The sequence below is a fragment of the Artemia franciscana genome, chromosome 14 (assembly GCF_032884065.1).
Source record: "Artemia franciscana chromosome 14, ASM3288406v1, whole genome shotgun sequence".
In the NCBI taxonomy this organism is placed as follows: domain Eukaryota; kingdom Metazoa; phylum Arthropoda; class Branchiopoda; order Anostraca; family Artemiidae; genus Artemia; species Artemia franciscana.
Window position 1 is genome coordinate 31,130,147 of NC_088876.1, and position 14,774 is coordinate 31,144,920.

Below are 14,774 nucleotides of genomic sequence, written 5' to 3' on the forward strand. Positions count from 1 at the left end.
ATTAAGCTGAAACCTTTATTGAATGTTGAGGGGTGTTTTGAAGCAACCAAAAGGTAATATATTCATACTACTACTGCTGCTGTTGATACTACTACTAGAGTTAAGGGTATTAAGGAGAAATTTTCAGGAAATGCTAAGAGTGGTGTTGAATTATATTGAAAAAGGCTATGTGTATGCAGGCTGTCAAAAAAGCGCATCAGTATCTTAAGAATGGCTTCGAATATTAAGTTGAAACTTTTAGAGCATGTTCAGGTGTATGTTGAAAGGTATCACCACTACTAAAAGTGGTAGTAGTATTACTGCTATGAGTACTGCTATTATTACGGCTAATAGTATTACTGTGGAACTTTCAGGCACTGAAAGTTGAGCAGGGTCTTTGGCTAAACCATAAAAGCACTGTGTGCATTCGGGTTATTAAAAGACAAATCAGTAACATTTCAATAACGGCTTAACATATAAAGTTGAAACCATCAGGGAATGAGGAGAGGGCACCGAACCAAAAGGCACAATGTGAATGCTGTAATGAGGGGCTATCATGGCGTCAATATGTTAATGAATTTTTTCATGGAAGTACGAGCCATAAAGTTTGTCCATCTCACACAAGGATTTCACCTTTTTGACTTTACGACAATTATTCATAGAAAATAACTAAAATAGTAAGACATGGAGCTGGAAAAAGCTATCTTTTGAACATTTTTTCCTTTTAATAATAAATGAAAATAATTTTTCGTGTGACCTTTATTCTTTCACCAAGCAGAACATTTAAACAAGTATATTATACATATACTATACAATATACTATACATATACTATACTATACAAGTATAGTGTCTATTATATATATAGACACTAATTTGTGCATGATTTGAGATTTTCCGAAAGCCTTTAATTAATTTTAATTAATTAATTATAATTATTTAATTTTAATTCAATCAAAACACAATATTTACTTTGCAGACTTTTCTTGAAAACTTTGCAGACTTTATTGAAAAAGTAAAGTTCAACTTTTTTTCGATAGCAATAAAGTCAACAAAATTATGCGAGGAAAATGGTTTATTAGCTTTTTGGACAGCTTTATTAACTTTATTGAAGCCGTGAGAGCCCTGCATTACTCTTACTGCTACTAATACTACTATTATGATTCCCAGTGCTCCTACTATTACTTCTGCTGCTACGACTACTACTGTTGCTAATTGCAAGGATATCAGTAAATATGTCTTTGAATGGAAGGAACATTGTTAAAGTGAATCAAAACACAGTATTTACATGTTGGTTATCAGAGGGTTATATTAGCGGTTACATGTTGTAACGGATACAGCGTTACATGTTGGTTATATTAGCGGACGAAAATTTACTAGATCGTTTTCTACAGAAATTGCCTACGATTGTTCTGGACGATTGACCGAACTGGCCGTATTTCAAACAGTAGATTGCACGAAAAATGTGGTTCAGTCCCGCTTTCTAGGGCTATAATGAAAGAAAGGTTGACATGGTTAGGCCACGTTCTGCCGAGGAAGGATGACATTTTGCCAAAGATTGTCCTTTTTGGCCAACCGTCTGAGGCTACACGGAAAGCAGGTCGTCCTCGTCTGGTATGGGATTATGTCATAAATAAAGATTCAAAGGAAATGGGAACTTCCTGGCAAGGTGTAAATAGGGAGGCCTTGAATACATTAGGTTGGAGGAGGAATGTGCGTAGCTGTGCTGGCCTCAGGCGGCTTGGTGCTGCAGTGAGTTATTAGTTGTAGTAGTTATCAAAGGAATGTATTAACAATATCCCAGCAACGCCTTAGGGCATTAAGCTGAAACTTCCAGAGCTACCTATATTATTACCACATTTAGTACTACTACTACGACGACTAGCACTACTATCGAAATAAATGAAAATATTTTAGGACTGGGATAGAGAATAACGTAGAAACTTTTGAGTACAGTTTATATTGCTTTCAGGCAACTTTATGCATGATGTTTGTAAATAAGCCGTCTCGCTAATGAGGACGAAAGAGAGTATCAAGTTAAACTTTCAGGACCATTATTACTTTTCCCTTACTATTGAACAAAATCAAAATGGTTTAAGGGCATCCAAGTTGTCAAAATAGCATAGATACAATGTCTTAGGAACAGAGTAAAGTATCAAGTTTTATTTTCCAGGGAAAGCAGAGGTGTGAAACTAGCTCAAATATAAAATATGTATTTAGATTTTCACAAAGGCTTATCTTATTAAAAAAAAAATGTGTCTGACATATAAACAGGAAAGTCATAACCTTGATTCTTACAGAAAAAAGCAAAAAGATTTAAAACATTATTTTATTAGCCAATGAAAGACACTATGTCAGTTCAAAACGATAAGAAATGAATTTAAAAAGAAAGCCAAAAAAAGAAGTTTTTCAAAGAAAAGTAAAGAGCTACATTATACCAAAGACAGGTAGAAATAAAGTCAAATAATTTTTCAAGTTGAAAAGTACCATAAATACCCATCAATAAAGTTTATGTTTATGAAAATAAAGGAATGAAGAGAAAGCAGGGAGAGCATTAAAACATGAACAAAGGAGGTATGAAATGGAGGCAATGGATAAAATTTCTGAAAAACTGGAAGTTGAGCCAGACGCAATAATAGTGTATCATTGTACTGGCATGTTAATGAATTGAGAAGGAATAGTCAATCTGGACTTGTTCCAGTTAAAGATAGGAACGAGGCCACAATTAATGGTAAAGAAAGAACTAAAGGGAGATGGCTGGAACATTCTGAGATTGCAATAAACCATGATAAAAGTCACAGGAAAAGGTAAAAAGAAACATTAAAAAGTTGGTGAGGCTTTGGATATGAAGGAAGCTTATTTTGAGAAGAAAAATCAGTGACAGTACTAAAAGGATTAAAAAATAGTAAAACCCCAGGTAATGAAAGTGTGGTAAATGAGTGTCTTAAATATGTTGGTTATGAGTTTAAAAATAAGTTACTAATGAATGTGATTTTTTAACGTAAAAATAGCAGTTCAGAAGCGACAAATCCTATTATTTGACAGTGAAAATAATTACAAAATATTTCGATATTTCAGTCACATATACAATGACCATCATCAGCGAATAAACTAAAATAATAACAATAAAACACTGACAGATATACGAAAAAAATAATTGTATACTGTTTAGTGCTCTTACCTTTTTCAAACCAGTTATAGATGCAAATCTCTTTGATTTCCTAGTTTCCAGTTCATTGGTTTGATGTGCATGAGATGTATCCCAAGAAAGGAAAGGATACAATAAATGAAAAATAAAATCAAATAGGTGAGAAAATAAAGATTTGTCAGCCAGTATCAAAATATGAAGACGAAAAACAAGCAAATGTTTCGACAAGGACCTCCGCCAAGTCGTCCTCAGTGCTCAAAAAAAAAAGAAGAGGAAGAAGAAACAACAACAAAATCTAACCTTTCGAAGTGAATTGGCCAAGCGGGGAAAAGACACTCAAGAGGTGAGTTAGATTTTGTTTCTTTTTGCTTCTTTTTTGAACACCAAGGATGACTTGGCGGAAGTCCTTGTCGAAATATTTGCTTGTTTTTCGTCTTCATATTTTGCTACTGGCTGACAAAATCCTCGTTTTCTCACCTATTTAATTTTATTTCTCATTTATTATATCATTTCCTTCTTGGTTTCATACGTCATGTGTAGCTAGTGTGGTCTTTGAATGTATTTGTGTATGAGAAAGTCACGCAAACAGAAGTCAAAAGCATTGGGAGGAGTAAAACTTATCGAGTAAGTTCTCATAAATTGAATTTGAGCCAAATTCACCTGTATCTCTATTCAAAGCCAGGTTTTTGAATAATTTTTTTTTAATTTCTACGGTTTCCCTGAAAACTTGCTTTATATCTCGGTAATAAACATTTTCGAACATAATAAATTTGTCCGGGAAATCAAAAATATGTTGATGGAGCTGGTGTGAAATTTTCAGGTTTAAAATTTCGCTTTAGGGTCGACGAAATGGATTCTTGATGTTGCAGCAGTCTCATTTTAACCAACTTGGATAATTGTCACTTATTAGTACTTCCCTCGGAAAACAAAACTCCTTCTCTATTTATTTTGGAGAGCAAATACTAAAAAAAAGTGTGTTTAACTTATGATCAAACCAACTTTTACTTGGCGAGCATGTGCAACTCAACTTTCAGGCTTTGAATAGAGATGTAGGTGACCTTGGCTTAAATTCAATTTATTGCATTACTGCGGAGTGGGGTGGGTGGGGGGCTTAACATACCCAATATCCCTAGAGACATAGTTACTGATCCATTCAACAATGCTGAACAAAACGGGAAGCTCAAAATTTGGATTGGACGTGTTCTCGAAATTAGTGGGCTTTAGACTCTTAAAAATAAACACTTCGAACGCTTAAAAAGACTTTAGGTATTAGAACTTTTAATTTCTAATTGGATTAGCTCTTAAAAATAATTAAAACTCCCCCTATAAGTTTCACTTTAATACACTTAGCAACCTTAGTTACACAAACCGCAGGAGTGTTGATAACATACACATGGTGCCTTCTGGCTAGTTTAAAATCCGTCACAACTTACCCTAAACGTCCAAGTTTTGATAATCTACATGCTCTTAATTCGTTTTGATCTAGTTCAACACCCGTGCAATTATTCCTTGAAAGCTCCACCTTAATACTCTTGGCTCGCGTAGTAACAATAATTGCAGTAACAGTAGTAGCAGAATGCACAGAGCACCTTTGGTTTTCTTCGACATTCCATCAACACCCGCTAAAAGTTTCAACTTAATAACATAAACCACTGCAAAAGCATTACTGATGCATCCTCTTGACAACCAATATGCACATGTTTTTGATTAGTTCAATAGTGTTTCAATATTCCTCAAAATTTTCACCTCAATACCCTTAGCTATAGTAGCAGTAACATTAATAGTAGTAGCCTTAACTATATTAGCAGTATTATAGGGGTGTAATAGGCTATGAGGTAAGAGGGGAGGGGGCAAATACCCCCTTTGGGCCCTAGTTTTCCTTTCACCCCAGCTGAAATTTAGTTTCTGCAAAAAAAAACTTGTCAAAATTAAGATAAGTCTACATAATTCAAGTATCCAGAGAAACAGGTCGGTTTTCTTTAGTATATTTTTGACTTTAGGGTAATATATGACTTATTTTACAATTTTCACAGTTAGTTTCACTTGATTTGGGAAAATTGGCTCCAATTCCCTCCCCACCCCAGGATTTTGACGAAATTACGCCTCTACAGTAGTAGTAGCAGCAGCAGCAGAAGTAGCAATATTAGTATGAGTAGATGCAGTAGCATAAGGATACAAATATTGTCTTTTGGTTAGTGCAACATAACCCACAACAAGGCCTGTAAGCTTAACTTCCCACACCAAACCGTTCCTAAGAAATTGCCGATACGCCCTTTTGACAACCTTCATACAGACGGCGTGTTGGTTCAGTTCACCTACCCCCCTTTATATTCCCTGAAAATTTCATCTTCATATCCTTAGGCTTTGTTGTATTAGTAATCACAGTAGTAGTATTAGTCACTATTAGTAGTATTTATCACTTGAAGTAGTATTAACATATTGTCTTTTGGTCAGCTGAACTTACCCCTCATCAAGTCCGGGAAGTTTCAGCTTGTACAACATGCAGTTACTATATTATTGTCGATATACCCTTTTGACAACCTGCATATTCGTATGCTTCCTGAATCTTTTATATTAATATTCTATTTGGCTACACCATTGAAGAGAGCTTGAAACGCTGCACAGGAGAAAGAATCCTCGAATGCTGCATGCCTGCAGTGCTCATAAGGAACACATGAAAGAGTGTACAACCGTAGAAACTGAAACAGGTACTATACCAAATTGGTTTTAAAGTTCAAATTTTTTGTTCCTTGTAAGTTGTCAAAATCTTAATGGTGCCTATAATGTAATTAATCAAACAAAGACTCGAATGGAGAAGAATACCATCAAGCCTCTGATTGAATATCAAAGATTATGCCAGAGGTGATATTACGGACAATTTATTATCATGTAGGATGATGGCAACTAGTTACAATTGCTAGTAGCAGGAGCAGTAATATTAATAGCAGTAAAAGTAGTAGTGGTGGCAGCATTTGTGGTAGCGTGCAAATATTGCCTTTTGGTCAATTGATCTTCCTCTTTAAATATTCTCTGAAAGTTTGGACTTAATACCCAATTATTCTTTTGATGCACCCCTTTGACAATCTGCATGCACACAGTGTATTTTGATTTAGTTCAAAATTCCTCTGGATATTCTCTCAGGTTTTCACCTTCATATACTTAGCCTTAATAGCACAAGTATCATAGTAGTAGTGGTGGCAGCAGGAGAAGTTGTAATGTTTTGTTAGTCATAGCATTAACAATGCTTGCAACAGTATTTATAGCAGTAGTAGCATGTACATGTTACCTTTTGGCTAGTTGAACATCCCCTCATGATACCCTGGAAGTTGCACCCTGATATGGTAAGCCATTCTGAAGATATTACTGATGCACCCTTTTCATCTTAAGACTCTTAGCCTTGCTAGTAGTTGCAATTAAAGTAGTAGATAGAATAGTGTAGTAGCAGTAGTAGTAGTATTAGCAGTTGCATGTAGTTATTACCTTTTGGTCAATTGATCTTCTGCTTTAAGCATTCTCTGAAATTTCCTTTTTGGAAAATAGTGCCTTTTTGGTTAATTGATCAGCTCCCTTATCATTTCCTGAAAGCTCCAAATTAATATACTCAGTCATTCATAAGTTACACCCTTTTGACAACCCACATCCACATAAAATGTTTTGATTTGGTTCAACAGTGCCCTCAACATTCTCTACAAAGCTCACCTGAATACTAAAATGAATGTTAAAATGAACCTTCAGAAATGGTGCCCGAAAATTGCTTGAAGAACAAAATTTTTTTATCTGACTATACTCCTGATTTGGTGATCATTCAATGCTTTTTTATACTGGTGTTAATAGTATTTTTAATAATGGTGATTAAGAACGGGTCAAGACTGACTATTACTGGTATCTTAAAATTTTGCTTTGCCTTTCTAAATCTTTCCCTAAGGGTAAATTAGTTACTTTATACACGGCAGCAGATATCATGCAAAAATTTTAAACCTGGCCTGGTTTAATTTTAAATTTAGGCCTGGTTTAAACGCTTTGAGTTGACTGGATATAAAAAGTTGGAGCTGTTTCGTGTTGTGAGATGATATGGGATACCCGTCCCATAATAAATTCTTTGCCTGGAAGGGAAATACTGTTTACGTGACCTCGTAGTGGCGTCAGGATGGCCCTTTTGTGAGTTTGCCTTATCAGTACCATGAATGCAATCGTCGCTGCAGGGTGACCCCTCGAGGGGGGTATATTATAGTAAACGACACAGTATTTGCACTGAATTTTGATTCATGGATAATTCCTCTGGGATTTTGTAGCCATGCACAAAGTGGGGTAGCAAAGTAGCAATGGTACTTTTATTTATTTATTAATACCAAATACGGTAAGCTTTCAAGCTTGTCGCACTAAACATAATAAAAAGATGTTATGAAAATGCTGACAACATAATATACACATACAAATCTATGAAAAATAACAACTACAACAAACACTGAAAGTGACACTGACTTTTTTCCGTTTTGACAGTAAGGGGTACAATTTATGTGGGTGATAACGGGTCCTGTTAGTGTCATTAAATGTGAAAAACTCTGATGTACTTATATTATCAATGCCCATGATTATATGGAATGTGTTAATAATGCCTGCCCTATCCCTTCAGAATTGAAGGCTTGGCAATCCTAGCCTGTGTAGTCTATTTTCATACAGAAAATGTTTCAAATATTACAGAAATTGCATCTGAGACGTAATAGCTGATAGTTTGCCTTACGAGTTACTTCAGAGACTTACCTGTCAAACCTAAGACTAGAATCAAAATGAACACCGAGGTCATGGACATTTTCAACAGGTAAAATTGAATTTCCAGCAAGATGGTAATGGTAACTTTGTTCTACTTTGCGAAAGTAATGGACGACCCTATATTTATTTTCGTTGACAGTACACCAATTGTGCACTGCATCCAAGTCTTTTTGAAGTAAAGAAGCTTCATTTGAATTTGTCAAGGAGTAGTAAAGCTTTAAATCATCTGCAAACATTTTAACTGTGGAATGGTGGACAACAAGAGGCAAGTCATTGATGAAAAGACAGAAAAGTACGGGATCAAGACAACTACCCTGTGAACGCTGCTTAAAACCATCTCAGCAGAGGACAAAGCATCACCTACAATCACTTCCTGCGTCCTGCCTGTTAGATAATCACCAATCCAATTCAACGTTCTGGCACCAATGTGACATACCTCACACTTTTGAAGTAAAAGCAGAATGAAAATTTTATCAAACGCCTTAGAAAAATCTACATAAATGCAATCAAACATAAGACCTACATCTGCCATTCTATGGAAGTCGGTTATTACTTCCAAAAGCTGTACATTACATGAACGTTTTTTTTTTATAGAAACCATGTTGAGATGGATGCCAAAAAAGATTTGACTCAAAATAATTTTGTATTATCTTGACAATCAGTTTTTCCATAATTCTGAAAAAAAAAGTGTTTGATATTGGTCTATAGTTTTTAAATTGTGTTTTTGTGCCACTTTTATATAGGGGTTTGATTATTGCTTCTTTTCGATGCCGAAGGGCAAGTACCAGACGCCAAACACAGATTATACAAATATGTCAGTGGCTCAGTGAGTACTATTGCAAGTTCTCAGATCATATGGTTTGAAAATTCATTAATGTCTGGTGATTTATTTGTGTCAAGATGCTCTTAGGACCTCAAAAACTTGTTCATCATCGAAGTCAGAGTCACCAAAATCTATTGTGAAATTGGTAGAAAAAACATGAGTTTCACTCTGATCAGTAGGAGTTTCAGTCTGAGGTTGTGTTAAAACAGATGAAAAAAGTTTATTAAAATATTCAGCTTTTTCATTATCATTGTCTATATTTGTCTGTGTTTCAGGGTCAGTGAATAAAGTTGAGGATGGGGACTGTGAAGTCCAGTTTTTCTCATATATTTCCGAAACTTTGTTGGGCAACTTTGAGGAGATGCAATGATAGAAGATTTAAGTGCCTCACGATTTGACAAAAGGAGCCAAGTTGCTCCATTTCTTGCTCTTTTACATCTTATCCATGACTCAGCGCTTCTTATGTTTTCAAATTCGTTGGCAGATTTTGTCTGAAAATACCCTATATAATCACAAATAAAAACACTTTTGCTAAAAAAAGCTGGCAAAACACAAGTTGTGATGTTAATGTGTTGGCAACTTTTGGAATTCTACTACTGGCAGCTTTGGAACTTTTCCATACCTGATTAATACACCTTTAAACAATGCTGAACAATACAGCTGTCTCAAATTTTGATTGGATTTTGTTGGGGGCGGATGTGATTGGTGTACTTTTGACTTGTAAAAAGGGCACTATAAATTGCAATTTTAGATCAAATGAGCTGCTTTTGAAGTTTCTATGACAACTCCTTGTACATTAAGCATCTTGGTGAAAAAAGTGCATTGTGGCAACATTGTACTGCTATCACTTATTTTAATTCAATAACATCTAGGCTTCCTTCCCTAATATATGGATAAAGGCCTGGGCTAAACAATAGCTTAGTTTTTTTTTCTTCTTTTTTTTAATTGGCATTATGAACCAACTGTCCAAAAAATTAATTAGAAAAAACTTTAAAAAAAGAGTCAAGGTGAGTTGAACCTTCAAGAATGGTCCTAGAGAGTAAATTATGTTTTGGGACAGTATTCCTAAGAGTATAATTCAATATCTCCCCGCCTGTTAACAATACTTATCTTTGATGGACTCAAGGCTGGATAAAGGGCAATTGAGCCCAATCAGGTGCCATAATTGAGTTGGTCCTGTATTATCGCTAAAATGAACAAAAATTTAAAATTAATTGCTTTTGATGATAATATAAAAGTTATGAACTAATCCAATGATCAAAAACGTATTTATTGTAAGTTTGAATTTCTAAAAGGAAAAATCACTGCCTTTCAATACTTTTCAATGACCCCCCAGATACACAAGGAATGAAATAGGAAAGGATGGTACTGGGGAAAGTGCACTAAAGGAGGAAAAGAGAAACATTTTCAAGAAATTTGCAAATTCTCAAAACAAACAAGGAAACTTAACTAAGCAAAATTACACAAATTTTAGTACAAGCTTGCTAATGACAGTAAGAAAAACCTGACGAAGTTCTGAAAGTATGTATCCAGTAAACACCACAGTGAACTGTTGGTAAAAACACTCCTATAGATGGCAGGGAGGTAATTAGCCTTAGGGATATTGCTAAATTTCTTAACAAGCAATTTGGATCAGTTTTTACCAGTGAACCAGATGGTCCTCTTCCTCATAACCCACCCTGACATCCCTAAGCCAATCCTACCTATTCAATTCTTCCCTCCAACTGTCCAAATGCAACTTTGAGTGATAGATGTCAACAAGTTTACCAGTACTGATAATATGAATCCAAGACCACTGACAGAGCATGGCTAAAAAAATTGCACAACCACTGTGTGATATGTTCCAACTGTGGCTTGATTCAAGAAAGAAACTCACAGACTGGAAGCTGATCTATGTCACCCAAATATTCAAGAAAAACCACAGCAAAGCAGAAAGCTACAGACTTATCAGTCTTACTGAAAACATTGGCTAAAACCCATGAGCAGATTGTGAATGCTGAAATTCTAACACATCTCCTTGCCAATAAAATCCTGCCCAATCACTAGCATGGCTTTCAGCCAGGGAAATTGGTTGAGACCAATCTCCTCCAGACACACAGCATTGTAACATATCACTTTGATAAATGAATCCCAGTGGAATTGATTTTAATTGACCTGGCTAAAGCCTTTGACAAGATGTTTCACTACCAGCTCAAATTGAAACTTATGGTAGCAGGTAACCACACAGACATAATCAGTTGGGTCATGGACTTTCTGACTTGTCAGACTCTTCTTAGCCAACAGTGAGAAGGTTTTCACTTGAGTCCCTCAAGTAACTATTTTGGATCCTACCATGTTCCTCATATACATCAATGATGTGCTGAATGTAATAGAAAACAACATAATTTTCCCATGCTGATGATTCTAAACTGTTTGGACATGCAAATCAACAAAGCATGCAGTGTAACATTCTTAAAGTCCAAACATGGGTCCTAGATTGGTTCAACATATCAAAGTGCAGTGTCCTTTGCTTTGGTAGCAACAGCACATATCCAGTACAACATGCCTTATCCCCATTCACTGTCAAACTCAGTACTTGAGACAAGTAGTGAAAAAAGAGATACAGGAGTACTGATCAATGAACAACTTAAGTTCTATGGTCACTGGCAACAAGCAGTGTCAGGAGCAACTTCAAGACTCAGTCTCCTCAAAGGCACCATAACTACCTCCAGCTACTAAGTCTTTGTAAGAGCCCATAAGGTTATAGTCAGACCTGTTTAAAATTTTGGTGCATATCCTAACTCCCCTTCCAATAAAATAAAACTAGTCTCATCAAGGGAGTTCAGGGAGGTACTACAAAGTGCATAGCTGGCCTAAATGATATCCCTTACAACAAGAGACTGGAATGCCTGCAGCTGCCAAAACTTGTTTTCAGATGCTGGCCTACAAGTACAATGTACAATCAAACAACCCCCTCTTTGCCAAACATTCAAGCCAGCAACATACAACAGACCACTCACTTAATCTGCCAAAACGTCATATCAATATACAACTAAAGCAACTTTTCTTCTTTGAGTGTTATCCACAATTGGGAGTACTCTTTAAACTGAAATAGTGGCTGTATCCATAGCTGCATCCTATAACCAGACTTGATAAGGAATGGAATCACAAGTTATGGAAACATGAGTGGGACTAATATCATTTGTCATACACAACCATCTTGTATATTCTACCTGAAGTTGCTATTGTGTAGTGGTGGCAGCTTTGAATTACTACAGAATGGTTATCAAGGGTCATGCTTACCTTGTGGTCACTGTTACCAAGTGGGCTTAAATTCCATCTCTCCAGTAGACCTCATTTACACCAAGTCACTAGGCCTTAACCACTGTGATAAATAAATATTTTATAAGAGAAAAACATTTTAGTCAACTACCTATTGATATCTAATTATTCATAATTCTTTTAAAAGTTTTTTTTTTATAAAGTATTTACTTAACTCTTTTTGGTATTACTGGAATAAAGCTAAATATTTAACTCTTTTTTGCTACTATGTGAAAATAGCTTAAAGGCATGAATGCTTGTCAAACAAATGTTTGATAGTGTTGTCTATTAGAAATGCCCACATCTGCAGTGATGAAGATATGCTTGGGCTACAATTTTCACAAATTTTTAAATTGTAGGATAATTAAGTATTTTCAAGATTCAAATACATCAGAGTATTAAAATATTAGGTGAAGCAAAGCTGTATACAAATTTTGAACCAAATCAAATGAGAAGAAAGGGTTGAAATAAGCATCACAAATTATGGCCTCAGACAGACAAAGCAAGTTAAGTAAAACATGGTGAAAAATTGACCATCTTCAACAAAGAGAAAAACAGATCCAGTATGGACCTTCATTTAGCTCCAAACTGCAAACTAAGGTAATTGTTCTGAGGCAACTTGCATCTCTTAAAGTTGTTATATTTCCTGGTCCTGACTGCTTTCATCCTTGTAGCCTACATAAATGTCAAGCAGCACAACAGCAGTCTTGTCTCAACCACTTTCTTTGCTATTCAGCTTATCACTGAGTCTTTCTAGACTACCAAGGACTAGAAAACTGCCTCATATTTAAGGAAGACAGAAAGGATCAAGCTGAGAACTATCAGCCTATAAGCATGACAACAATGTGTTATAAGATAGGTGATGGTCCAATTATATTCAATAAGATTTTTATTACTTTTAAAAGCAACTATTGCCCCCCATTGACATCACTAGACACTGCATATCCTTTTTTTCCATTCTGAGTCCTGTCTTATACTAAAATATTACCAAAAAGGCACTTTTTCACTCAAAGATTCTCTGGAAAAATATTCTTGAACATATTCTAAAACATTAAAAGGGTGCTGTGATACATAACAGCACTACAGGATAGCATTAAGTGTTTCATGAAATATATATTGAGGTCATGCAGAAAAAGAAAAAGAGGAAACCAAAAGTTAAAAATTACATTAGAAATCAAGCTCAAATTTGATACAAAAATCTTGGAAGTTTCTAGAGGAAACAGGTAAGCATTCCTTTAAGAAATGCAATACACATTTTTCATATCAAACTTGGAAATGAGTCCTGCCAATGAAACTAGAACAGACTGTCAGTGTGTTTTTATAATATATAGTAGAAAATTTTTATTGGATTTATTCATTACCTATTTTACTTTTATTTGAATTCATAGAGTACTGTACCAGTTACAACCTTTGTAAGATGTAAGCAGCTATTATTGGGCTCACAAAATAGCTTTTACACAAGAATTTTACCAGATTAGAATAAGTTTCTGATGATATATTCAGTAAGCTAATTGAATCTATTGACATTTGCAAATGTAGTCCAGACACCAAGTCATCCTATAACATAAAAATTACACAGAAGCTACTCATTATCCAACAATATATGATCACTAAACAACTTGTCAATAACCAACTATAGAGCTTCACAAGGAAGAATCCTTAGATTGTACCATTTTCTAATTGAAGGTAGGCTAAAAGCCTAATAGCCAAGGAATTACATTTGGTAAATGTTTAGTTTCATTCCAAGTGCTCTAAAGTGTGTATTACTGTATATATCAAGATTCTGATGATTGCATATTTTTTCTTTGTCATTATTAGAGATGCACATTGATTTTTTAGGTTTCTAAAATTCCCTCCAATAAGACTAAAAATGTGTAAAGTGTGCTTGCTTATAGGTAAAATTACCTATAGAGTAAAGCATATTAGTCCATGATCCCTGTGGGCAATGGGACAAGGTCAGTATCCTATATTTATCCAATAAAGAGTGACAAAACTCAAAAAAAGAAAAAAACTTAAAAAAGGTTCATGGACTAAAATGCTTTGCTCTATAGGTAATGTTACCTGTAAGCAAGCCCACTTTACACATTTTTAGTTTGTCCCTTGGAGGAGGAGGGTCAACCAGAAATGGATTTGCTTCTAGAATTAGCCTAGCATTTCCTAGTGCTCTAAATTGGAATAAAACTAAATATTTACCTTACATTTTCAAAACCAAAGTCAATGAAAATGAGGTTGAAAGTTGTATTTTCCTAAGTCAACTAGGCCTAGGCCTCTCCAAGGTATAGTGAGCCCCTGCACTAGAACTTTAGCAAAATAAAGAAAAATCAGAGACAGTAACTTGGAAATACTTTCTCATAATATATTTTAGACCCTGGATGTAGCCTATCTATGAAGGTGTTACTCACCTAACTCCACTGCTTACCAAGATAATCAGTAGGCCTATCAAGAGTGCCCTTATCTAGAACTTCACCAGAATCTGAAACCTCTCTGAACCTGAAGCCCCCAACAGATAAACCCCCTCCCCCTAGCTAACTTGAGACTTCTTTAATGTTGTTGTTTTTCTAAACAAAATTTATTTAATCAAAAAGGCTTACCTGTAATAATAGCCTTAACTGAACCTCACTCAATCTGGCTTAGTTTCCTTATCTTTAAGACAGTCCAACTTTGAACCTGATTCTACTTTCACTGAGTTATTAAGTAAACCTTTTTAGCTGAATAGCTGAAGCATAAATCTTGATACCTAACGCAATAGAAATAA

At 35.2% G+C, this 14,774-nt stretch overlaps 1 protein-coding gene across 1 annotated transcript in view; it reads right to left on the reverse strand.

Moving 5' to 3' along the window:
• LOC136035571 (ubiquitin-conjugating enzyme E2 R2-like) overlaps positions 1-14,774 on the reverse strand; it is a 47,799-nt gene extending 33,025 nt beyond the window's left edge. The window contains exon 1 of the mRNA XM_065717446.1: positions 14,611-14,774. The gene's annotated coding sequence lies outside the window, so the exon portion shown is untranslated. The remainder of the gene's footprint in view (positions 1-14,610) is intronic.